General features: G+C 39.0%; 1 protein-coding gene across 1 annotated transcript in view; it reads left to right on the top strand.

The window, feature by feature from the left end:
• Positions 1-26,919, top strand: part of GTF2F2 (general transcription factor IIF subunit 2) — a 155,073-nt gene that overhangs the window by 27,257 nt on the left and 100,897 nt on the right. The gene's annotated exons all lie outside the window — the stretch shown is intronic.

Raw genomic sequence — 26,919 nt, 5'->3', positions numbered from 1 at the left:
TATATGTTTATTTTCATTGTTTCTCGGTTTTTAAGCTTCACTGAATTTAGCATATTACTAGTAAAGCAGCAGGCCACCTCACTTTAACAGAACTAATTTCTCTTACCTGATTCAGAAAGTTTATTGGTTGTTTAAAAGAAAAACATACATGGTTTTGTTGTATTTTCATTAAAACATTACAAAGAAAGCTGTAAGATTGAGGACACGGGGAGGGGGAAGGGTAAGCTGGGACAAAGTGGGAGAGTGGCCTGAACTTATATATACTACCAAATGTAAAATAGATAGCTAGTGGGAAGCAGCCACGTAGCACAGGGAGATCAGCTCGGTGCTTTGTGACCACCTAGAGGGGTGGGATAGGGAGGGTGGGAGGGAGACGCAAGAGGGAGGGGATATGGGGATATATGTATACTTACAGCTGATTCACTTTGTTATAAAGCAGAAACTAACACACCATTGTAAAGCAATTATACTCCAATAAGATGTTAAAAAAAAAAGAAAGCTGTAAGAAATTATAATTTGTTAAGAACATTATTGTTTAAATAGAGTATACAGTTGGTCCTTGAAAAATGGGATGGTTAAGGGCAGCAACCCTCACAGGGTTGAAATTGCGCATGTAATCTACAGTGGACTCTTTGTATCCAAGGTTTCTCCATATCTGTGGTTCTGTGTGCTCAAACTTAACAACTGTAGATTGTGTAGTACTGTAGTATTTACCATTGAGAAAAATCCACATATAAGTAGACCTGTGCATTTCAAACCCATGTTGTTCAGGCGTCACCTGTACTCAGATAAATTTTTTGTGGTGTCTTGGATTGCCGATAGCTGCATAAATTGATGTCAAAAAAATTAGTCTTTTTTTTTTACCCCGGGACGTAGAATTTAAAAAATGGTAAGGTAAAAGATTTGTATTATGACATTATTCTGTTACCATACTAATTTGTAGTGTAGTATTATGGGAAGTAGAAAATGTTAAACGTATGCATTTTCTCCTGGAGAAGGTTCAACCATTCAGCAAATATTTATTGTATGCTACATTGTGCAGGGCATAGCATAGGCATATCCAAGGAATCTGAATTAGTCTTGCAACTGACCGGATTTAATAAGACCTATTGAACCTGTGAGGTTTTCTCTACTTTTGTGTTTGTCCCTGGAGTAGAAGAGGTGTTGGCACCAAGATGATCAAAAGGAAGCAGTCTGGAGAAAAGCTTGAGGTAGGGAAACTTGAACTTCCTTGGTAGAAAAAGGTACCCTATTTCAGATTTTTTACCTCTTATCAAGTTGCTAATTTTTCCAAAGCATGATTCGTTGCTGGTACATACACAGAAAACAGTGGTTTAGAAAGCTAAGGTTTGTTATCCTCAAAATTAATCTTTCATTTTTAATCTCATCAGTCCTTTAGTTAGCATTGTGATCTTTTTGAACATTTTGTATTCACATTTCTGGTTACAGTGTACTCCAAAGGGAACATGGTATTATAAGGATTATCTTGCCAGGAATATGGAAAAAGATCAAGATTGTCCTCCTTCTTCTGGAGTTTGTACAATATGTTCTTGCTTTGTAGACTGTGATAATACAAGTGCAGGTCTAAGTTGCTTTTAGATGGTGCACACTATGAGCGAGGTCTTTGCTGCCTAATCTTAGTCATTTCTGTTTCATGTCATTGTTCCTTAACTCTCTTTGCACCTTTTTAGGTCTTAATTTCCTTATTTATGAAATACAGATAATAGTTATTTACATTAGTGCATAAATATGAATGTATGTAAAACACTTTGAATAATACTTGGTATATAGTACATGCTCAGTAACTATTAGCTGTTATTACTATTATTAATATTAGATTTTACTTTGAAACACTTTAGGTTTCAAATGTATTTTAAGGTGTGTGCATGCATTTTACCTATATCTGGGTGTATATCACTTGATAAAATTCAACCAGAAGAGATTTTTATGTTCAGTGTTTTTAATTGCCTGGAGGACCAAGAAAAAAGCTCTAGAATCGTTAACGGTTCATTTCCTTTTCTGAGCCTTGTGTCATTTGCTATTTCTACTCATTAAGGTATCAGTTCTACAACTGGGTTCCTTGGCTCTCTAGGAAGTCGTAAATAGACAACAGTGACTGCTGTGACATGTTTAAAATGCTAGCTAAGTGTGTATATCTGCATGTTTTTCTGCAGGACAGGACCCTAGCTTTCATTGGGGTCTCAGAGGGATCTGGGACCCAAAAAAGCTAAAGAGCCACCACTCTAGTATTAGCTTGGTTTGTCATGAACCTGCCAAAGTGTAAGTAACTGAGTCATCTTAAAATGAGCAAGCCATTTATTTTACATTGTAATACACATGGAGGTGGACATTATCCTGAATATTTTTCCATTTTTCTCTCAAGCATAGAAACTGTACCTTCTTATTAAAAAAACTGCTTTTCTGGGCTCTTTATTTCTTTTTACTAGTGCCCAGGTCTATAAAACAGAATTTTATAAGAAAAGATTAGACCTTCACTTAAGTTCAGTGTGTTGAGTTTAATTTTGATAGCTTTATTTTCTCAGTTAGCATACTTCTGTTGGTTTTTCAGAGACCTCTTTTGAGCCAGTTTTTCTAATGGTTGAATTCTACATATTTGAGTGTCTTTGGGGTGATGGGGTTAGAGGGGCCTGGTGATATGTTTTACAATGCTTTCTCCTTAATTAAAACAATCTGCATTTTATGAGCATTTGATGAACACAATTCATTTGTTTCTAGTTGAGCATTCCTATCTCAGAGAATGGGTTTCATTTTTAAGGGCCATTTGGATTAGCCCTTCTTCCACCTCCAGATTTCTCCGTGAAATTCCAGATAATCTATTTTCTCTATTAAATATTTCCATGGGGATCTCTATTAGCTTATCTCTCTACCCTCATCTACATGGAAAAGCCTCATGTGTTTGGCCTTTTTTTTTTTCCCCTTGGGTCTTCAGTTTAGTATTTTTGTCTCTTTTCTGGTAAACAGATAACTTCTGTTTCTTTTGTCCTTTGTACCACTACCTTTGCTCAAACTTAAGTTTTCATTTTACAGTTGCCAATTCTAGACTAAAAGTTGTTCAACAGGTATTTTTGATGCTAGGCTCTACGTTAGAATAAGACTCGACTCCTGTCCAGTTGGGCAACTGATATGTGAAAAAATAATTGCTACAGAAAGTGCTCTGTTAGAGTTATGTACAAAAAAGAGTATGTACTTTGCCTGAAGGAACTGGGAGAGGCTTCAAAAGTGGAGAAAATATTTGAGCTGGACCTCAAATATATGAATAAATGCACATCAATAGGAGGGAAGAAAATGAAGATAAAATTTATTTCTCTCACCTTCAAGTATCCTATTCTTCACTTAGCTTTCTGCTACCTGTCATACTCTGTCATCATCTAAAATCCGTTCAATGGTCCTGGTTAGATCAAAGCAAAAAAGCTCAGTTGTGGATTTCATAGTCTGGTTTAGAGATGACAATCTTTGTACTGGTACAGTGGCAGTGGAAAAGAGGGCTCCTGTTCTAGAGATATTAGAGGAAATTTGACAGCTTTTGGTGATGAATTGACTGGGCAGGGACTGGAAGAGTGAGAAGTCTAGGATGGTTTCCAAGCTTCTTTGACTTGAGAATCTGGTTGAATGGTGAGACCATTACTGAGTTAGAAAGTATTGGAAGAAATGGGCAGGCTTAGAGCTGATAGAGACAAGGTGACTTTTTTGCTCTAAGTTTTCATTATCTTTTTTTTTTAATTTATTTATTTTATTTATTTATTTTTGGCTGCGTTGGGTCTTCATTGCTGCATGCGGGCTTTCTCTAGTTGCGGTGAGCGGGGGCTACTCTTCGTTGCGGTGCGCGGGCTTCTCATTGCGGTGGCTTCTCTTGTTGTGGAGCACAGGCTCTAGGCGCACAGGCTTCAGTAGTTGGGGCTTGCAGGCTCAGTAGTTGTGGCTCATGGGCTCTAGAGCACAGGCTCAGTAGTTGTGGCCCACGGGCTTCGTTGCTCCGCAGCATGTGGGATCTTCCCGGACCAGGGCTCAAACCCGTGTCCCCTGCATTGGCAGGCGGATTCTTAACCACTGCGCCACCAGAGAAGCCCCAGTTTTCATTATCTTTGACCGCTTTTTAGCAGCTCGTTAATTCAAAAAATTTGTATTTGTACCTAGTTTTTGCAAGCCCTCTTTTACTTAGGCCTGCAATACTTCAGTGAGCAAAATCTCAGCTTTCATGGTGCTTACATTTTAGTAAGAGGAGACAGCAACAAATAGTAAACATAATAAGTAAATTGTATTGCAACCTAGAAGGTGGTAAGTTCTCTGGGAAAAAAGCAGGAGGTGGAATCAGGAGTACTAGGTTGAGGGTGGGGCTTGAAATTTTAAATAGTGTGGTCAGATGTGGGCTCGTTGAGAAGGTGGGATTTGAACTAAGTCTTGAAAGAGGCAAAGGGTAGCCTTCTGGAGTTAGTTATCCAGCTAGGAGTTTTCAAGGCAGAGGGAACACATTTGCCCTAAGGTGGGAGCAAGCCTGGAATGTTCTAGGAGAAGCAAGGAAGTCAGCGTGGGCAGAATCGATGGGCAGGGGGAAGAGCCATTAGGCTGGAGAGGAAGGGGGTTGGTGGTGGCAGATCATGAAGGGGTTTGTGAACCATTATAAGGGTTTTGGATTTTACTGAGTGAAATGGGGAGCCACTGGGGGGTTTTGAGCAGTGTAGTGATATACTCTGACTTACATTTTGAAGGCCCTCTCTGGCCAGTTGAGAAGAGACCATGAGGACAAGGGTAGAAGCTAGAGGCTATTGCAGTAATCTAGGGAGAGATGACAGAGACTTGGACCAGTGTGGCAGCAGTGACAAAGGTCTAGTTTCTCATCTGATGTTCATCCCATCTTTAGTTGTCTTAACAGACAATCCAGTTGGATTTCTTATCACCTGAAACTCAGAAGTTACGAAATCAAATTGACTTCTACATTCCTTTATTCTCTATGTATCCATATTTCTGTCAGTGATAACATCATTCTTCTGTTCTCTTGGCCATGATAGTTCTTAGCCTCCTCTAACTCTCACATTCAGTCAGTTGCCCACTTGGTCATTCCTATAGTAGACATCACACATACACATTTCTCGATACCACTTAATCCAGAATCCTCTGAAAACTTCACCCATCCTCACTACCCTCTTCTAGTCCAATCTGTTGGAATCCCTTCTCTCTCACAATAGCTTCCTGACACTGCTGCTTCTCCTTTTCCCCTTGTTTTACTCTGTAGGGATTTGTTTGCCTTTTACAGTCATAACTATTCTGCCCTTTATGTCTGTAGCCTTTTGATTTGATTGATTCTTCCTTCATCTGGACTTGTATGGCAGTAATGTTTGTATTACTCATTTTGTCCCAGAATTAAACCTTATGGGCAGGGGACTGTGGCTCATGCTTATCTCCAGAGTGTCTAGTGTAGGACTGAGCACATAGCACATGGGCTTGTTAAAGCAAATATGTGTTGAAATAGTTTGTTTTCCTTTATTTTCTCCTAAGAATTACTAATACCCTAAAGGTACTCTTTAGCATGTTTTTAAGTGAGATGGCTTGTTAGTGACAAAAGGATAGATTTTCTTCCTTCAAAGTTAAGTCTTTTTCTTAGGACACTTGAGGTTCAAAATTGAATATTAAATTCCTTTGTTCCCTACTTTATTTCTTGCTCATTATGTTTTTATTTTGGCACAGATGATTCTTCTGCTTTCTCTTTGCTCATCAGATTAGTTCAGTGCTGTGTGATGTGACACTTGGCTGACCACTGGGCACATTATAATAATGCTTGGTGCATTTCCCCTATTTGTTGAGAATCAGTTGGTTTGAATTAAGCTTTATGTGTATCTGTGTGTGCTTTATAGCTTTCAAACTACAGCTGTTTTGTTTTTTGAATTTTTTTCTTACCACTGCTTTTACATGAATTATACTGTTGCATAAATTATCACCATCTGCATATTACTAGTTGCCTCTGCAGTGGGACTCTGAGATTTTTTTTCACCGAAGTATAGTTGATTTATAATGTTGGTTAATTTCTGCTGTATAGCAAAGTAATTCAGTTATACATATATATACATTCCTTTTAAAATTCTTTTCCATTAAGGTTTATCACAGGAGGATAAACCTGTACTATACAGTAGGACCTTGTTGTTTATCAATTCTATATATAATGATTTGCATCTGCTAACCCCAAACTCCCAATCCGTCTTTCCCTCACCCCCTTTCGGTAATCATAAATTTGTTTTCTATGTCTCTGAGTCTCTTTCTGTTTTGTAAATAAGTTCATTTGTATTATATTTTTAGATTCCACGTATAAGTGATACCATATGATATCTGTCTTTCTCTGTCTGACCTGCTTCACTGACTGTGATAATCTCTAGGTCCATCCATGTTGCTGCAAATGGCATTATTTCATTCTTTTTCATGGTGAGTAGTATTCCATTGTATATATGTACCACATCATCTTTATCCATTCATCTGTGGATGGACATTTAGGTTGTCTCCATGTCTTAGCTATCGTGAATAGTGCTTTTGTGAACATAGGGGTGCATGTATCTTTGAATTATAGTTGGACTATATTCTTTTTTTTTTTTTTTTTTTTTTTTTTTTTTTTTTTTTTTTTTTTCCTTGCGTTATGCGGGCCTCTCACTGTGGTGGCCTCTCCCATTTGCGGAGCACAGGCTCCGGACGCGCAGGCTCAGCGGCCATGGCTCACGGGCCCAGCCGCTCCGCGGCATGTGGGATCTTCCCGAAACGGGGCACGAACCCGCGTCTCCTGCATCGGCAGGCGGACTCTCAAGCACTGCGCCACCAGGGAAGCCCTGGACTATATTCTTGATTACATTTGCTGTGACACATAGTGCCTCGTTTTATATTCTTGTAACTATTTGGTTTAGAAAAATTGAAGGAACTTTTTACTAAGGTTTATGTCTTTCTTGTCATTAAGCAGTGATAGCTAAACAGAAATAGGTAACCTATTGAGCACTTATTTTGTTCACTATGTTAAGCACTTCACAGGAATTATTTCACACAACAAGTCTATGAGGTAGGCACTATTGTTATTTTATTGATGAGAGAAATGGAGTTTACATGTGATATAATTTGACCAGCATACAGCTTGTAGACCTGTGCCCTTAATCATCATTGTAGTGGTTTTCAGAGTGTAGGTGCAAAATCAATTTTGTGAGTAATTGACACCATTAAAAAAAAGAAAGAGAGAAATGGAATGGAAAAAAATTAACTTTTTATTTTGGAACATTTCAGACATACACTGAAGTAGAATAATATAATAAACCCTGTATACTGTCCCCACCCAGCTTTTTTTTTTTTTTTTTTTTTTGCTGTACGCGGGCCTCTCACTGTTGTGGCCTCTCCCATTGCGGAGCACAGGCTCCGGATGCGCAGGCTCAGCGGCCACGGCTCACGGGCCCAGCCGCTCCACAGCATGTGGGATCCTCCCGGACCAGGGCACGAACCCGTGTCTCCTGCATCGGCAGGCGGACTCTCAACCACTGCGCCACCAGGGAAGCCCCACCCAGCTTTTTTAACATGCTGTCAGTGATAAAGAACAAATTACTTTTGTAAAAAGGTATTTTGCTTTTTTTCTTATATATTTGCACCCCTCATTGCCCTGCTGCATTTTGTCTCCTAAGCCTCTGTAAGGCCTATCACTGTGATTTTATCAAAATGGTATATAGCTTCACTTATTCTAAACCTCAATTCCTTCATAAATTCCCTATTGGGTTTGCCTTGCAGAAACAAAAATAATCTGTCTGATCATTGTCTGTCTGCAGATTATCAGTATGTTTTTAACCTGCCTCTTTCCAGATGTGTATTTGTGTTTATGTATTATCTAGTGCAGTGGTTTCCACCTGGGGGCTGCTTTGGCAGCATCCAGAGACGTTTTTGACTGTCACACTGGCTGCATGTTCCTGGCATCTGGTGGTTGGGGATGCCACCAAACATCCTGCTGTGCACAGGGACAGCCCCTCACAACACAGAATTACCCAGCCCAGATGTCAGTAGTGCCAAGAATGAGAAACCCTGGTGTAGCGTAAGAGAAGCTGTTATTTTTAGTGGACAAGCTATTTGGTATAACTACGGATCAAATTAAAGTTATAAAATGAAAACGCCCTTTTTTTTCCCCGACGGAGCCCACAGGAGTGAGCAGACCCTGTCCACCTCCCCAGGAGTTGGATTTTCTTCTTCTCCTCCTGTTCTTCCCCTCCTCCCTCTGCCTCTTTTCTTCCTTTTGTTGTATCAGAAGAAATTTCTGTGCTTTTAGGAGACTGCTCTTGAGACAGCTTAACGTTTGGTTGGAGCGTTTAATCCATTTACGTTTTAGGTAATTATCGATATATATTTTCCTACTGCAATTTTCTTAATTGTTTTGGGTTTGTTTTTGTAGGTCTTTTTTCTTCCCTTACTCTCTTGTTCTCACCTCTGTGTTTCCCACCTACAGAAGTTCCCTTAGCATTTGTTGTAAAGCTGGTTTGATGGTGCTGAATTGTCTTAGCTTTTGCTTGTCTGTAAAGCTTTTGATTTCTCCGTCAAATCTGAATGAGAGCCTTGCTGGGTAGAGAATTAAAGTGATGAAAGGTTTTTCCCTTTCATCACTTTAAATATATCATGCTACTCCCTACTGGCCTGCAGCTTAACTTTTCATTGTGGGAAAAATTTTAAGCATATACAAAAGTAGAGAAATAGTATAGTGAAACTCCATGTGCCTGTCATCCAACTTCAGAGGATCAACATTTGGTCAGTCTTGCTTCAGCTGTAGCCCGGCCACTGCCCTTTGTACCTCACAAGGTTATTTTATCTCACACAGCATATCATTCCATCTTTAAATTCTTAGTACATGTCTCCATAAGGATTCCTTTTTAAAAAATACATAACCACAGTACCATTATGGTACCTAAAAAAATGAACATTAATTCCAAAATATCATCATAGATGTAGTCAGCGGAAACTATTTAATGCTCAGACTCCAATGTTTCTTGATTTTTTTTCCTCTTTACGTTCTGTTTTCTGATTTGTGGTTCAACTTTATCTGAAATCACAGTGGTTTGCAATTTAACAGCTTACAATGTCCACTTACGAAGGCACCACTGGAGAAAATACAATTCGTCAAGTCATTTGTATTACTGTGAAGGCATGAAGCAATCTTTCTGCAGAACTGTTTCAGGAATTTGGTTGGCAAAGAAGTGACAGAATAGGAAATCATTTTTAGAGCTGTACCAAGGCCCTGATGTCAAATTTGTAACACTGTTGGAGAGGGAAATACTTAAACTGTGTTTACCGAATGTCATGGATTATTTTCAGATTGCATAAAGTTAAAGTTCACAAATAGATACATTTAGAAAGAAGAAAATGTTGTCAGCGCAATATGACCAAACTCTAAAGGCATAGAGGGCTTTTAAAATAAAAGTTAACAATAAAATAGAAGCTGTGTAAGAATTTAAATGATGAATGGACTAGAAAATGTTATTTAATTCAATATAGTTACCATGAGTAGGGAAGTACTAGTTTATCTCAATATAAACAACAGGGACATATAAAATTTGTGTACAGACCTCAATTTAGAATATCAGTTTCTTGGAAAATTAAAGAAATTGATCAAGAAGATTAGAGAGGGCTTCCCTGGTGGCGCAGTGGTTGAGAGTCCACCTGCCGATGCAGGGGACGCGGGTTCGTGCCCCAGCCGGGGAGCATCCCACATGCCGCGGAGTGGCTGGGCCCGTGAGCCATGGCCGCTGAGCCTGCGCGTCCGGAGCCTGTGCTCCGCGGCGGGAGAGGCCACAACAGTGAGAGGCCCGCGTACCGCAAAAAAAAAAAAAAAAAAGAAGAAGAAGATTAGAGAAACCGATTTCATCTAAGTTGAGTTTAAGTTTAAAATAAACCTCTTGAAAGTTAGGTCAATTATATGTCTTTAATGCAAAATGACTTAATAAACATTTTTAAGTTCTTAAATAAAACCTTATTACATGTTCTTACCAACTGTTAGACATAGACAGCTGTGGCCTGGCCAGAGGTGAAACATTGATGGAGAGCCAGCATACTCTGAAAGACTGTGTTTGAAAAGAAATTCAGCTGAAGTCTGTTTTTTAGTTTATTGTAAGAACCATGTGTATGTGTATCAGTCCTCAGTTTCTTGCTTATATTGTATCATTAGCTATTCTAAAAGAAGAAGGGGGAAAACTCTACAGACATACTGTTTTTACATTTTTTTCTCTTCTCTTTGTTTTGTTTTGTTTTGTTTTTTTGCGGTACGCTGGCCTCTCACTGTTGTGGCCTCTCCCGTTGCGGAGCACAGGCTCTAGGCCCGCAGGCTCAGCAGCCATGGCTCACGGGCCCAGCCGCTCCACAGCATGTGGGATCTTCCCGGACCGGGGCACGAACCCGTGTCCCCTGCATCGGCAGGCGGATTCTCAACCACTGCGCCACCAGGGAAGCCCTCTTCTCTTTAAAAGAGCCTTTCTGGAGAATATTTTATGATTGGAAGTTGTGGCCTTCTCTGCTCATAGAGAAAAAAAGCACACCACCCAGGGTTGTTTACAGCTTTGGTTTCTTTTATATAACTACGCAGAACTTATTAACTATGAGGATTTGGCAGATTTTTTCTTTGTAACTTGTTATGTATCATAGCTAAACAATTTCTTGAGAAGAGCACCTCTGCTGTTTAGCAAAGGAAAATGTCTATTGATTTAGAGCAGTTCTCAGTCCTTTTTCTGCATCTTCTAGGTGAAGGGTGATGTTTCTTACATTCCCAAGTTAGGGACAGATTCCCCTGGTTTAGGAACTGTGACCTACATGCCCTAGATGCTCTCAGTGCCCTCCCAGAGTCCCTCAGCCCTTGCCATTTCTGTGCACACTGGCCAACTTCTAAATCCCAGTATCTGTATCTCTGCCTGAGAGCTTTCTCTGTTGCCAGCTCCTCTGCTGGCCTGGAGGGCGGGTCAGAAATGTCAGGGTATTAACCCTCACTCTGGGAGTGGCCCTCAACCAATATCTGACAGGAGTTGGTGGGTAAATACCCAGCTCCCTTAACCCTCAGGTGGGGTGACCCGGGGCACGCGTCCTACACTATCTTGCAGAGTTCTGCAGCAGAACTGCAGTTGTCCACAGTGGCATGCAACGGGTACCCGTTTTCTAGACTCAGCTCTTTATTGACTTCTTTCTTCTTCCTGTCTCTTTTCCCCAGTCCTCTTCCAGTGTTTCCTGGGACCACCTTACAAATAAACTACCTGAACTTTAAAACCTTGTCTCAATCAGCTTCTGGAGAAATACAAACCAAGGTAGAGATAGTAAACTATAGCCCTACCTTTATTCAGAAAGTGAAAATGATGTCTTTATAGGGATTACCTTGGCACCCCCCTCCCCTTTTCTTTGGCCGTGCCATGTGGCTTGCGGGATATTAGTTCCTCGACCAGGAATTGAACCCACGCCCTCGGCAGTGAAAGCGCAGACTCCGAACCACTGGACCACCAGGGAATTTCCTGGCACACACCCCATTTTTAAAAACTCATGGACCAAATATGGTATTATAATCCTTATTATATTAATGTCATACTTCACAACTGACTGTATATACTTATACTAGTATTTCTGTGAGAGTTCTGATGTGTTCTTTGGTCCTCAGCCTTCTCTCTCGGAGGGTCTGTGTGTCCAAGAGATTTTAAACCCTAATGTGTTTCCTGGTGATACCACACGTAAAGCAGACTTTAATAGACCCAAATATCCTGAGACTGAGGTTCAGGAAGATTTTAAATAGGAAGTTGAGATGTAATTTTAGGACACACCAGTTTTTTTCATCGCTATGTCACTGCCTCAAATCACTGCCTGTTTCTGCTCCTGTCCCCGTCAACTGCCTGTTACCCATCTGACTGACCACTGTCTTCCGCGCCTGCCTCTGCTCCCACCAGAATCACTGATCACTCTGCTGTTGCCTTTACTGGGCTTTTACCACCATCTCCCCTCAGTCCCCCAGGGTAATCCTGTCTTTTTTCATCCCTGCCCCTCTCTCCATCTGGACTTCTCCAATTCCTCCATGAGCTGTGGTTATGATTCCAATAAAGTTCTCTTAGAGACTGCCTCTGATCTGTTTTGGATTTCAGCATCTCGTTTTTCATTTATGCAGTTTCTCTGTATTCTCCAGCTTTTTGAAATAACTACTTCAAAACCGTAGAACTTTTCCATTAGAATATAATTTACTCAGGAAGACAGTTGCAAGGGGAAAATAATACACGGTGCCTCATTAGCTGAAAAAACTATCACTTGTTGGAAACAATTTCGTTTCAAGACTATAAAATTCATGAAAAGTAATTCAAATAAATTAACTGCATCACTGCTTCACCTGACATTCACTTTCCACAAAAGCCTTTACTTGCTTGAAGTCTTATCGGAAGAAGATGTTAAAAGATGTTAAGTGGGAGAAAGAAAAACTAATTGGAGCCTATGTGATAAGTTTACTAGACTGCGTGTCTCACAAAGATAACCACAGTCTCTTCCCATTAAAAAAAGAAGAACAGATAGATAGATAGATAGATAGATAGATAGATAGATAGATAAAATGATGGAACCATGACTCTGGTTGGTTTCTTTTTAACATGTTAGTCCTTAAGAAGTTTAATGTCTCTGATTTGGCAATATTTCTAAACAATACTGGTTGTGTCCAATAACACCTATGCTTGAAAGATAAAAAACAGTCTGTATTAGGAAGGAAACAAAGTTGCTCAAGATATGCAAGCAATTAGTATAGAAAATTCAGTTTTGAATCCACGAATTCAGAAAGCACAGTTACCAGTGTTTTCTGTTTTCATCTGAGTGGTGGTTACATGAATGTGTTCACTTTGTGAAAAGTCATCAAAGCTGGAAACTTAAGATTTGTATACTTTTATTAAACGTAGGTTATATTTCAGTACAAAGTTTATTAACAAAGAAAGCAAAGCGCACGGAGAAAACACATTTTTCTAAAAATCCAGCAACCACATCTTTTAGTTTGTTCAAAAAATTTTAATCGCAGGTATTAAATCACATTGTATTAGTTTGCTAGGGCTGCTGTAACAAAATATCACAGACTGAGTGGCTTACACAACAAGTTTATGTTCTCACAGTTCTGGAGGCTAGAAGTCCAAGATTAAGGTGCTGGCAGGTTTGATTTCTTCTGAGGCCTCTCTCCTCGGCGTGCAGATGCCTGCCCCCTTGCTGCATCTTCACATGGTCATTCCTCTGTGAACATGCATCCCTGATGTGTCTCTTTATGACCAAAGGACACCAGTCGTGTGGTATTAGGGCCCACCCTAACTGCAGAGAACAGTAACTGTAGAGTTAGTTTACTATTTTTGTCGTGATTGGATTTCTCCAGAAGCTCACCCTGTGGGTTACGATATTATGACATTTGATTGGGAACCTGAGGATGACTCTGCAGCACAAGATTATGTCTGTCCCATAGTTTATGCATCATTGGAGAATAGTATATACTTCAACCAATGGAATCATATTGGATGAATTTATAGAATTAGAAGGAGTGCTATTTAAATGGTAATCTTCTCACATTATTAGTGGAGAGGGAGACGCCTTATGAACCAGACCATTTCTGAAGAGGAGTCGTGTGTGCGCGTGTGTGTGGGGTTGTGGTGGTATTGGGATATTGGTTGGAAGAGACCTTAGTTTACGAATAAAGGTATTGTAACTCTGACATTCAAGGATGGTGGCTTTGCTGCACAGTTAAAAGGAGAGTATAGGACTTTCCTGGTGGCACAGTGGTTAAGAGTCCGCCTGCCAATACAGGGGGCACGGATTCGAGCCCTGGTCTGGGAAGATCCCATGTGCTGCGGAGCAGCTGAGCCCGTGCGCCACAACTGCTGAGCCCATGTGCCACAGCTACTGAAGCCCGTGCACCAAGAGCCCGTGCTCTGCAACAGGGGAAGCAACCACAATGAGAGACCCCCGCACCGCAATGAAGAGTGGCCCCTGCTCGCCGCAGCTAAAGAAAGCCCATGTTCAGCAACGAAGACCCAAAACAGCCAAAAATAAAACTTAATTAATTAAAAATAAATAAAGTATACAATTTGATTTAAAAAAAAGGAGAGTATATTGGGAGAATAAAAAGTCATAGACTGAAGGTAGAGTTTTAGTACTAGGCTAAAGATGTTTTAGGACAAGACATTCAAAGATATTGGTTCATTATTAGAGTAAAATAGGGACCAGCAAACTCTGGCCTGTTGAAACTATCTCCCAGCCATAATATCTTTAATTTGGAAAACATGGCTCTCATGGTCCTTTTTTTTTTTTTTGAGTTAAATTTCAAAGGTAGAAGAGGCAGTGCTTAAAGATTATCAGGATCAGCAAGGAACTCACGAATATAACTCACTAATTTATGTGTGTTATGGCTGCCAAAATACTGCTGGTGTAAAAAACTGAGTCCAGCCTTCAGGTGTATTTTATTTGGCTAGCTTTTTGTTTTGTTTTTAGTGAATATTGAGATTTTTAGGCAGGACATTTCTTCTCCAGAGGGCCAGGATAGTAACCATTATTCCTTATTAACTACTCAGTTGTTTTACGTAACTCTTTAACGTAGCTCTTTTACCTGCCCCAATTTGAGACTGCCTAATTTTAGTCCAGTCTCTCAGTCTCTTTTTTTGAGGTAGCAAAATTGTTTTGAATGCCTTTGAGAAATAGAACTAGAGACCAGTTTTCTTATTCTGTATCCATGTCCTTCCTGCCATTGAAAGAATAGGAAAGAATTGAAGAGATGAGTAAGAAGCCAAGTTGTATCTCTTTGGACACAGGACAGAATGATAATGTGCTCTGTAGTTTTTGCTTTAGGAGTCCAGACAAAACTTTGAAAGAAACAGGTTTAAGTGATTTGGGGGGTCCTGCCTGACTATTCATTTTGCACCTCTGAGGCAAATAATAAACACTATAAATTTTCCTTTATATCTGAGGTTAGGGGATATTAAACTTTATTTATTTAATTAATTTATTTATTTTGGTTGTCCTGGGTCTTAGTTGTGGCATGTGAACTCTTAGTTGCGGCATGCATGTGGGATCTAGTTCCCTAACCAGGATTGAACCCAGACCCCCTGCATTGGGAGCACGCAGTCTTAACCGCTGCGCCACCAGAGAAGTCCCTAGGGGAAATTAAAAGAAAAAATTCCTGGAGTGGGAATCTTAATATTCCTGAAGGTTGTCAGATTCATCTTAGGGATGGAATCGTTTAGTTTATTTGGTTAGGGAATTAAGAAATTCGACAGTAGAGACTAACAGGGTGTCTATATTTCCCAACTATAATTTAAGATGAAAAGCACTGTGATTCACTGTCTAAAAGATAAGTACAGCCTATACAAACCCATCATTTGTACAGTGCTTTTACAAAATACTTTTGCAGTACTATCACATGACCCTCAAGAATCCTGATAGGAAAAATAAATAACTCAGGGTGGGTTAAGGAGATATAATTTGACCACCTACTATGAGATCGTTATACCAAGCCCTGAGAACGAAATGTTTTGGAAAGGCACACAGTTCTTGTCCTCAGAGAGTTCGCTTCTGAAATGGGGGTGGTTTACTGGGAGCAAAAGAGAGAAATTGCAGCAGATTATCCTGGATGAGTGAGAGAAGCTTCGCTGAGAACCTAGCCGGAGTTAAGACCTGAAGTATTAGTTGGGGTTGTACTTGAGCAAGCAAAGCACGCATGTGGCCTTCGGAAACAGTGTGTGCAGAGGTGCGAGAGCAGGGTGGGTTTGGAACTTTGCGAGTGTAAAGGATGAGGGGTGGAGTGAGGAGACTTGGGACTAGATGTGCACACACATCAGAGAGGGAGTCGAGCTCTGATGATGACTGCTTTCCCCTACTTTGCTAAAGGGAAATGGTAGCTCCTGGAAGTGTGTGCATCTTGGTGAAGATGCTTTGGGAGCGTTAAAGATTGGTAGCATCCTCACAGTCCAGGAGGTAAGGAGGGGCTGTGGTGCAGAGCATCTCAGACTGAGCGGTGCTACTAGAATAAAGGTTTGAAGAAAGGAGGGGAAAAGAGACGTGATATTTAATGCCTGGAATTTGTCAGACATGTAATTCCAAAGGGGCTCATTCTTTTGGGGGCTACCATTTTCTCATGAGAGACTTAGTATCATTTTGAAGTTAATTGTCATGCAGCTGTAAATATTTCATATGCATTTCTATTTCATCTTCTTATTTTTCATACTGAAGAATGAGGAATGTTTTGATCATTTGGGGTTACAGTATTTTTCAAAAGACAACTATTATCTTTAAGTGCCTCTTTCACGAATGGTGACTGTTTTTCAGTATTATCTCTCATTACTTTTATTCAGACAATGTACAGTGCTTCTCATACTATAGCACTTGAATATTTGTCATTCTAAAATTTAATTTGCTTTGAATACTTTTGTGAAGGATTTCACATTTTATGATCATTTGTTTCATGGCATTACCCTTCAGTGAAAAGAATTAGCTTTGCTAGTGTTTATAATTCTGTTTAAGATCCTTTTCAGTTATGTTAATCATTAGCCCTTATTTGGAGCCGGTTTTTATTTATTTATTTATTAAAAATTTTATATATTTATTTATGGCTGCTCTGGGACTTAGCTACAACATGCGGGGATCTTTTAGTTATGGCATTCAGGACCTTTTTTAGTTGCGGCATGAGAACTCTTAGTTGTGGCATGCGGGATCTTGTTCCCTGACCAGGGATGGAACCCAGGACCCCTGTGTTGGGAGCATGGAGTCTTAGCCACTGGACCACCAGGAAAGTTCCTGGAGCCAGTTTTTAGTTGTCTTAGTTGATATATTGTCTAACTGACTATGCAAATCGTTAGCTGGGTATAGTGATGTTTTATAAATAGTAAGAAACACATTTAATCTGCTTTAGATCTAGTCAGATGATACATATTTGATATAAGTTGCTAAGAATTTCCATTTTAAAACACTCTGCCTTATTGTGGAGGATACTATAGTGCTGTCTAAGCTGTAGGAAATCAAATTTATTTGAAAACCATTTGTACCATTTCTGCAGAACCATAGATATTATTGTAAAACTGATTTTGTAGTTTTATTTATTTATTTATTTATTTATTTATTTATTTATTGGCTGCCTTGGGTCTTCATTGCTGCACACAGGCTTTCTCTAGTTGAGGTGAGCGGGGGCTACACTTCGTTCTGTTGCACAGGCTTCTCATTGCAGCGGCTTCTCTTGTTGCAGAGCATGGGCTCTAGGCACGCAGGCTTCAGTACGCGATGTGTGGGCTCAGTAGTTGTGGCACACGGGCTTAATTGCTCTGTGGCATGTGGGATCTTCCTGGACCACGGATCGAACCTGTGTCCCCTGCGTTGGCGGGCAGATTCTTAACCACTCCGCCACCAGGGAAGTCCCTGTAATATTTTAAATAGTTCTTTGGAAGTTTGGTGCTTAAGGTTATACTTTTAATTTTATTTATTTATTTTTCTGATATGATAAATGTATTATCGTCATAAGAGTCTATCTCAAAACCTCCAGAGCTAACCATGGGGTAATTGGATATCTGTCAGTACCAGGTAGAAGATGGGGCAAAAGCGAAAAATGTGCACCTTCATTGTATCCTCTACTGCTTCCTTTGATCTTCCCTTCTTTCCCAAGGTGTGTGGTCCAGCTAAGTCTGCATTAAGTGATTTGGGGACTGTTTACCCAGCATTCATACTAATAATGGAATTGGACAGAGCTGATGTCCAAAAACAGATAGCTGGTGAAGTAAATTATGACATATTATATTAGAATATAATATAATTATTGATTTATTTTTAGAAAAATACTTTTTAGTTTTTAATGGAAAACTTCAAACATAGTAGAGACAGTAATAAATGAATCTCAATATGCGTATTACTTAGCTTCAAAAATTGACAACAGCCAGTCCTGTTACATTTTTTATCTCCCTTTCCTACCTCCCTTATCCACTGCTAGATTACTTCAAAGCAAATTCCAGGTTTATCGCCTTTTCTGTGCATATGTTAGTTTGGTCCTCAGATCCTACTCCTGCTTTAAGGATTGCTCTATCCCTCGTATTTAAAATAAAATAATAAATAGCTCCAAAATGAAAACTTGTCTGTATTCTGCTTAAACATTGTACTGAATTTCTGAATTTTTCATAATTCCCTGTTTCGTCTATAAGTAAACGTGATGTCATTTAGTGGTCTTGTAAATGAAAAAGTATTTACATTATATTGCCTTTTTAAATGTTCTGGGTTTCTTCTTTTTGGTTTTTTGGGGTTTTTTTGAGAAATTTCTATTCAGATCCTTTGCCCATATTTAAACTTGGTTGTCTTTTGTTATTGAGTTGTAAGAGCTGTATACATGTGTATTATTATCAGTTATATGATTGGCGAACATTTTCTCCCATTCTGTAGGTTCTCTTTTCACTTTCTTGATGGTATTCTTTAAAGCACAAAACTTTTAATTTTGAGAAAATCCAGTTGGTCTGTTTTTCCTTTTTGTTGCTTTTGTTTTTGGTGTCATATTTAAGAAGGCTTTGCCTAACTCAAGGTCATAAAGAATTACTCCTGTGCTTTGTTCTAAGAGTTTTATAGTCTTATCTCTTACATTTCGGTTATGGTCTACTTTGAGTTAATTTTGTATTTGGTATAAAGTGAGAGTCCAACTTTATTTCTTGAATGTGGATATCCAGTTGTCCAAGCACTATTTTTTGAAAAGACTATCTTTTTTTCCCCATTGAATTGTCTTGGCACCATTGTGGAAAATCAGACATTTTTTTACACACTCTCAATTCTGTTCCATAGCTCTATATATCTATCCTTATGCCAGTACCACAGTCTTGATTACTATAGTTTTGTAGTAAATTTAGGAATTGTGAAGAAATTGTGAAGTTGAGAGTTCTCCAACTTCATTTTTTTTTTTTTTTTTTTTTGTGGCCCACGGGCCCAGCCGCTCCACGGCATGTGGGATCCTCCCGGAACAGGGCACGGACCCTTGTCCCCTGCATCGGCAGGTAGACTCTCAACCACTGCGCCACCAGGGAAGCCCCTCCAACGTCATTTTACTTTTCATGATTGTTTGGCTCTTCTGGGTCCTTGAATTTTCCTGTGAATTTTAGGATCAGTTTGTTAATTTCTGCAAAAATACCAACTGGGATTTTGGGAGGGATTGTGTTGAATCTGTGGATCAATTTAGAGAGTATTGTCATCTTTTTTTTTTTTTTTTTTTTTTTTTTGCGGTACTTGGGCCTCTCACTGTTGTGGCCTCTCCCGTTGCGGAGCACAGGCTCCGGACGCGCAGGCTCAGTGGCCATGACTCATGGGCCCAGCTGCTCTGCGGCATGTGGGATCTTCCCGGACCGGGGCACGAACCCGTGTCCCCTGCATCGGCAGGCGGACTCTCAACCACTGAGCCACCAGGGAAGCACGAGAGTATTGTCATCTTAACAATATTGTCTTCCAATCCATGAACATAGATGTCTTTTCATTAATTTAGGTCTTCTTAATTTTTTAATAGTGTCTTATAATTTTAAGAGCATAAGTTTCATACTGTATTGCCTTTAAAAAATTAAGTAATGACTTGTTATTTTTCTAAAAAGAGATGCCGTATAAAAAATATTATAACAGTATAGGAACACTCAGATCACCCAGAGTTACACCATCAAGAAATAAGTGTTGTAATTATCATTTGGTGAACATCATCCCAACTGTACATCATAAAGATACACAGAGACAGAAAGAAAGGGAGAGAGAGAGAAATTGTGTTTGTTCTGTTTTTGAAATTACTTTAATTACACTTTTAATTTCAGATAGTTGTAGATTCACATGTTGTAAAAACTAACACAGAGATCCTGTGTACTCTTTATGCACTTTCCCCCAATGGTAATATATTGCCAAACTATAGTACAGTCCACTGACTTTGATATTGACATCCTTTGATCTTATTCAGATAGCTGTCCCCAGTCTTACTTGTACTTACTTGCGTGTGTCTAGTTCCATGCAGTTTTATCACGTGTAGTTTTATGTAGCCACCGCCGTAATGAATATACAGAGTTCCATCCCCACAGAGATCCCTTGTGTTACCCTCTGTAACCATGCCACCTTCCTCCCACTCCCCAGCCCCCGCCTACCCCAGCCCCGTCGTCATCCCCTGGCAACAACTGATCTGTTCCCCATTTCTATAATTTTGTCACTTAAAAAGTATCATAAATGTTGTGTAAATAAACGTTATATAAATGCTTTCTTCACTTGGCATAAATTTCCTGGAAATTCATCCAAGGTTTTGCATGTCTCAATAATTTATTCCTTTCTATCACTGAATATTCCATAGTATGGATGTATCATGGCTTGTCTAGTCGTTCTTTGAAGGATATCTGGGTTGTTTCCAGTCTTTTGCTATTACATATAAAGCTGCCGTGAACATCTGTGTATAGATTTTTGTGTGAACGTAAGTTTTTATTTAAGCCCGAGAAGGCATTTGCTGGGTCATATGGTAATGCATGTTAAATTCTGTGAAAAACTGCCAAACTGTTTTTCAGAGTGGCTATTTTTAAAAATAACAATATGGATAATTTAAAAAACATTAAATTTTTTTTTTAAATTTATTTTTGGCTGCGTTGGCATGTGGGATCTTCCCGGACCGGGGCACGAACCCGTGTCCCCTGCATCGGCAGGCGGACTCTCAACCACTGAGCCACCAGGGAAGCACGAGAGTATTGTCATCTTAACAATATTGTCTTCCAATCCATGAACATAGATGTCTTTTCATTAATTTAGGTCTTCTTAATTTTTTAATAGTGTCTTATAATTTTAAGAGCATAAGTTTCATACTGTATTGCCTTTAAAAAATTAAGTAATGACTTGTTATTTTTCTAAAAAGAGATGCCGTATAAAAAATATTATAACAGTATAGGAACACTCAGATCACCCAGAGTTACACCATCAAGAAATAAGTGTTGTAATTATCATTTGGTGAACATCATCCCAACTGTACATCATAAAGATACACAGAGACAGAAAGAAAGGGAGAGAGAGAGAAATTGTGTTTGTTCTGTTTTTGAAATTACTTTAATTACACTTTTAATTTCAGATAGTTGTAGATTCACATGTTGTAAAAACTAACACAGAGATCCTGTGTACTCTTTATGCACTTTCCCCCAATGGTAATATATTGCCAAACTATAGTACAGTCCACTGACTTTGATATTGACATCCTTTGATCTTATTCAGATAGCTGTCCCCAGTCTTACTTGTACTTACTTGCGTGTGTCTAGTTCCATGCAGTTTTATCACGTGTAGTTTTATGTAGCCACCGCCGTAATGAATATACAGAGTTCCATCCCCACAGAGATCCCTTGTGTTACCCTCTGTAACCATGCCACCTTCCTCCCACTCCCCAGCCCCCGCCTACCCCAGCCCCGTCGTCATCCCCTGGCAACAACTGATCTGTTCCCCATTTCTATAATTTTGTCACTTAAAAAGTATCATAAATGTTGTGTAAATAAACGTTATATAAATGCTTTCTTCACTTGGCATAAATTTCCTGGAAATTCATCCAAGGTTTTGCATGTCTCAATAATTTATTCCTTTCTATCACTGAATATTCCATAGTATGGATGTATCATGGCTTGTCTAGTCGTTCTTTGAAGGATATCTGGGTTGTTTCCAGTCTTTTGCTATTACATATAAAGCTGCCGTGAACATCTGTGTATAGATTTTTGTGTGAACGTAAGTTTTTATTTAAGCCCGAGAAGGCATTTGCTGGGTCATATGGTAATGCATGTTAAATTCTGTGAAAAACTGCCAAACTGTTTTTCAGAGTGGCTATTTTTAAAAATAACAATATGGATAATTTAAAAAACATTAAATTTTTTTTTTAAATTTATTTTTGGCTGCGTTGGGTCTTCGTTGCTGCGCGCGGGCTTTCTCTAGTTGCAGCGAGCGGGGGCTACCCTTCGTTGTGGCGCGCAGGCTTCTCATTGCGGTGGCTTCTCTTGTTGTGGAACACAGGCTCTAGGCGCGTGAGCTTCAGGAGCTGCAGCCCGCGGGCTTTGTAGTTGCAGCATGCGGGCCCTAGAGCACACGGGCTTCAGTAGTTGTGGCGCATGGCCTCAGTAATTGTGGCACGCGGGCTTAGTTGCTCCGCGGCATGTGGGGTCTTCCCGGACCAGGGATTGACCAGTGTCCCCTGCATTGGCAGGCAGTTTCTTAACCCCTGAGCTGCCAGGGAAGTCCCAAAAAACATTTTTAAATGTGAACTCTAACATACAGAAAAAATGCATTAACATAAGCAGTTGAAATAGAACATGGATATCTTCCCTCTGTCATAGCTCATTCCTTCCTCCAAGGAGGTAGCCATTATCATTGACATTTATGATAATCACTTTTTTCCCGTAATTTTAGCATTTAAGCCTTCATCCCTCTGCAATATATTTTATGTTGGCTGTGTTTGAACGTTAAATAGAATCACAGAGTATGCACTATTTTTTGGCATGGCTTTTTCACTGAACATTGTTTTCTAACACTAATCCATGTTATATATAGCATCAGTTTGTTCATTTTCTTTGCTGTATTCCACAGTGTGTATTTAACTCAGTTTATCCATTTTTACTGTTGCTGGATATTTGTGACTTATTAACAGTGCTGCTGTCGCATGTTTATACTTGTGCCCTGGTACATGAAATTTTAAAGGTATGTTCCTAAGTGTGGACTTTGGTCACAGAGTTTATGTTCACTTCTAGTTGATCATGCTGAACTGTTTTCCAAAAAGTTACAGCAGTTTGTAGTCCCATCAGCAGTGTACGTGAGTTCTTTTTGTTTCAATTCCTCTCCAGTGGTATTGTCCTTTTTTTTTGTTAACTGGTATCGTGATGTGTAGTGACTTGTCTTTGTGGTTTGATTTGACATTTCCCTGATTTCTAATGAAGTTGAACCCCTGTCATGTATTTATTGTCCATTTGGATTTTCTGTTTTGTGAAATGCTTGTTCAGATCTCTCTCTCTCTTTTTTTTTTTTTTTTTTTTTTTTTTTTTTTTGCGGTACGTGGGCCTCTTACTGTTGTGGCCTCTCCCGTTGCGGAGCACAGGCCCCAGATGCGCAGGCTCAGCAGCCATGGCTCACGGGCCCAGCCGCTCAGTGGCATGTAGGATCCTCCTGGACCGGGGCACGAACCGGTGTCCCCTGCATCAGCAGGCGGACTCTCAACCACTGTGCCACCAGGGAAGCCCTCTTGTCTATTTTTTATTGCGTTGACTTTTTCTTTTTGAGTTGTAATTCTTTATATATTCTGGGTATAGTCCATAGTTACATGGTTACAAATGTTTTTTATTTTGTGATTTGCCTTTTCACTCTCTTAAAGGTGTCTTTTGATAAACAGAAGTTATTGTCTTTAGTGCAGTCAATTTATTAGTCTTTTCTTTTATGGTTTGTGCTTTTTGTGTCCCATTTGAGAAATCTTTCAGCTTCCAAGATCATAAAGGTATTCTCATATCATTTTCCAGAAGCTCTTTTGTTTTGTCTTTCACATTTAGATCTACAGTCTACCTGGAATTGTTTTTTCTATATGGTGTGAGATAGGGGTCAAATTTTATTTTTCCTCCTTATGGATGAATATCATGTACTTTTAAAAACCATCTTTTTCTCACCGTTATGCAGTGCTATCTTTGCCTTAAGTGTCTGTTGAAGCACAGGTCTGTTTTTAGACTTCCTATCCATTCTGTTAGTCAATTCATTTATTCTTGTGCAATACCACACTTTCTTTCCTATTCTAGCTTAATAATTCTTGATATCCAGGACAGCAAGCCCTCCCACCTTGTTCTTCTTCAGGAGTTTCTTGGTTTTTCTTGGCCCCTTTCCATTTCTATATAAATTAGAATCATCTTGAAATTTTCCACAAAGCATTTGACTGGATTTGGCCGGGGTGGGGGGTGTCTTATATAGCAGCTTAGGAAAAATTGACATCTTTTATTGACTCTTGCAATATATGTACATTTATGAAGTCTTCTTTAATTCTTCCCAGTAATGTTTATAGTTTTCTCTGTAGATTTCTTATATTTTTTAATTATAATTCCTATATATTTGATATTTTTGACACTGCTGTATAAAGTATCTTTAAAAAGATTATCCTCTCTTTGTTGCTGGCATATAGAAATACAGTTGAATTTTAACATTGATCTTATATCCAACAACCTTGCCAAACTGCCTTTATACAATCTACTCGTTTATCTATAGACTTTTTAAAAATTTTATAACTACATAATTATAAGATCTGTGAATATAATCGCAGTTTTATGTCTTTCTTTCCAAATTTTATACCTGTCATTTCTTTTTCTCGCTCTGTTTTACTAGTTGGGGAAGTGATGAGGCCATTTTCTGTTGAACATTTATCTTTGTTTGCTGTAACTTTTCGTTAGTTTGCTGTTTTTGGTAGTTAGTCCTCATCGGATTAAGGAAATTCCCTTCTCTTCCTAGTTTGCTAAGCATGTCAATGAATGGATGATGAATTTTATCAAATACCTTTTCTGTATCTATTGAGATGATTATAAGGTTTATCTTCTTAATGTGGAAAATTATGTTGACTTTTTTTTTTACTGCTAATCAAATGTCTATTCTTAGAATAAGGCCAACTCAGCTTTGATTTATAATACTTTTAAATATTGCTAGATTCAGTTTGCTTATCTTTTGTTTAAGATTTTTACATTTATGTTCATGAGTAAAACTGGCCCATAATTTTCCTCTTTCCTAATGTCCTTGTTAGGTTTTGGTGTGTTGAGATTATACTGTCTTCATGAAATGAATTGGGGAGGTGACCCCCTTTTTTGTTACCAAGAAGAACTTATGTGAGACTGGGTTTATTTCTAACTTAAATATTTAACAGAATTCACTAATTAGTCTGAGTGGGCAGGTTTTAAATTATAGAACGTTAGGGGACTTTTCCACATCCTGTTTACTCTCACCCTGTGGGTATAGTCTTTTGGGATTTTAATTTTTAAAGTAAGGAACTTCTGTTAGGCATTCCACCTTGTGTGCGCTCTGGACTTTGATTTCTGTCCGCCCGCACTTGCCTTGGACGTCTGTCTAAACAAAGGGTCTCATGTTCTTCGGATTGGCCCATGACCTCAGAGAGTCTTGTTTTCCCTATCTTTGGAGCTTGGTGATTACTTATTATCTTGTAGTCTTTTTAATACTTTCAAAAATTTTTTCAGCTTTTACAGTTGTTTTTGGTGTGAGATTTGATCTAAATAACTTAGCCCACCATTATAGGAAGAACTCTATATGTAGGAAGAACTCTAGTTAATTTACTTGAATTAACAGAAGAAAGATAACAGAAAGAATTGCTGAATGTCAGATAAATGCTTCTTTTCCACAAAAACTACGAGTTCCCAAGAGCTCCTTCTAAAGTTGGGGGTTGGGGGTGTGGATGTGAGGGGAGAGAAATTAAGGGATTGAAATCATTACGTTGTTTATTTTTTTTAACTCCAGGTTTCATTTTTTGACAATCTGTTGATCCTCTGTTATGAAAAATTAGGAAATTATTTTCCTCAAAACACAATTTCTCAAATTTCATTGGTTGTATTTTCACTTTATTAAGATTAACATTCTGTTCTGCAGCTAATTCTCCTGTTATTTAACCTTAGTATAGTTGTATAAATAGATTTGTACTTTTCGTTTAGTCTGGTTGCAGAGCATGGGCTCTAGGTGCGCGGGCTTCAGTAGTTGTGGCTCTTGGGCTCTAGAGCGCAGGCTCAGTAGTTGTGGCACACGGGCTTAGTTGCTTCGCGGCATGTGGGATCTTCCCAGGCCAGGGCTCGAACCTGTGTCCCCTGCAATGGCAGGCAGATTCTTTTTTTATTATTATTATTATTTTTAACTTACTTTATTTTATTTATTTTGTATTTGGCTGTGTTGGGTTTTTGTTGCAGTGCGGAGGCTTCTCACTGCAGTGGCTTCTCTTGTTGCGGAGCACGGGCTGTAGGCGTGTGGGCTTCAGTAGTTGTGGCACATGGGCTCAGTAGTTGTGGCTCTCGGGCTCCAGAGTACAGGCTCAGTAGTTGTGGCGCACGGGATTAGTTGCTCCGCAGCATGTGGGATCTTCCCGGACCAGGGATCGAACCTGTGTCCCCTGCATTGGCAGGCAGATTCTTAACCACTGCGCCACCAGGGAAGTCCCAATACATAGTAGTTTTAAGGAAAGTCATTGTCATTATTTCAAAATAATAAATCAGAGTCAAAAAGCTTGGCCCAGAGAGATTTGGGGAGAATCTTCGGATGAATAGCTATAAGACTATTTAAAATGTGTCAATTACTTACATATGTAAACATCTCTAAAGTTCTTAAAAACACTTTTTTGATGAGCTGAGCACCTCACCTCTGAATCATATTTACGTTGTTTGATTTAAGTTGTTTGATGAACACTATTTTTCATAGATGAAGGAAAAAAATCAATTTTCTACTTTTCAAAGCTAGAAGGAGAATGTAGGTTGACAGAATGTATGTGGTAGTAATTGAGAATGGGCTCTAGAAACTGACTGCTGAGTTAAAACCTCCTCAGTCTCTCATTAGGAGGTCTGAGGTCTGACACACATCTTTGCCAGACTTGAGTTTCTCCATTTGTAAATTAGTTGTAGCAATAACAATGTTTTTAGCAGAGTGCCTGGCATGATTTAATGCTTGTTTTAACCTTTTATTCATCTTTATTTTAATTTTATTTTATTATTATTTTTATTATTATTATACACGTATAATATGAGCCTGTAATTGTGCAGGCTAGGATTTTGAACAGAGCTGAGCAATAAACTTAAAGGTGTAAGGGTCTTCAGCTACAAAGACAATTTTAAATAAGTGTCCGGTGTAAATATGTTTTAAAAATATGGGTCTAATGCTTTGGCCTGTATCAGATTACAAGAAAATTTAAAAGCAGTCTGTCATTAATGTGAA

Source organism: Lipotes vexillifer, unplaced genomic scaffold, assembly GCF_000442215.2.
Source record: "Lipotes vexillifer unplaced genomic scaffold, Lipotes_vexillifer_v1.1 scaffold384, whole genome shotgun sequence".
In the NCBI taxonomy this organism is placed as follows: Eukaryota; Metazoa; Chordata; class Mammalia; order Artiodactyla; family Lipotidae; genus Lipotes; species Lipotes vexillifer.
This window is presented reverse-complemented; position numbering and strand designations above follow the sequence as displayed.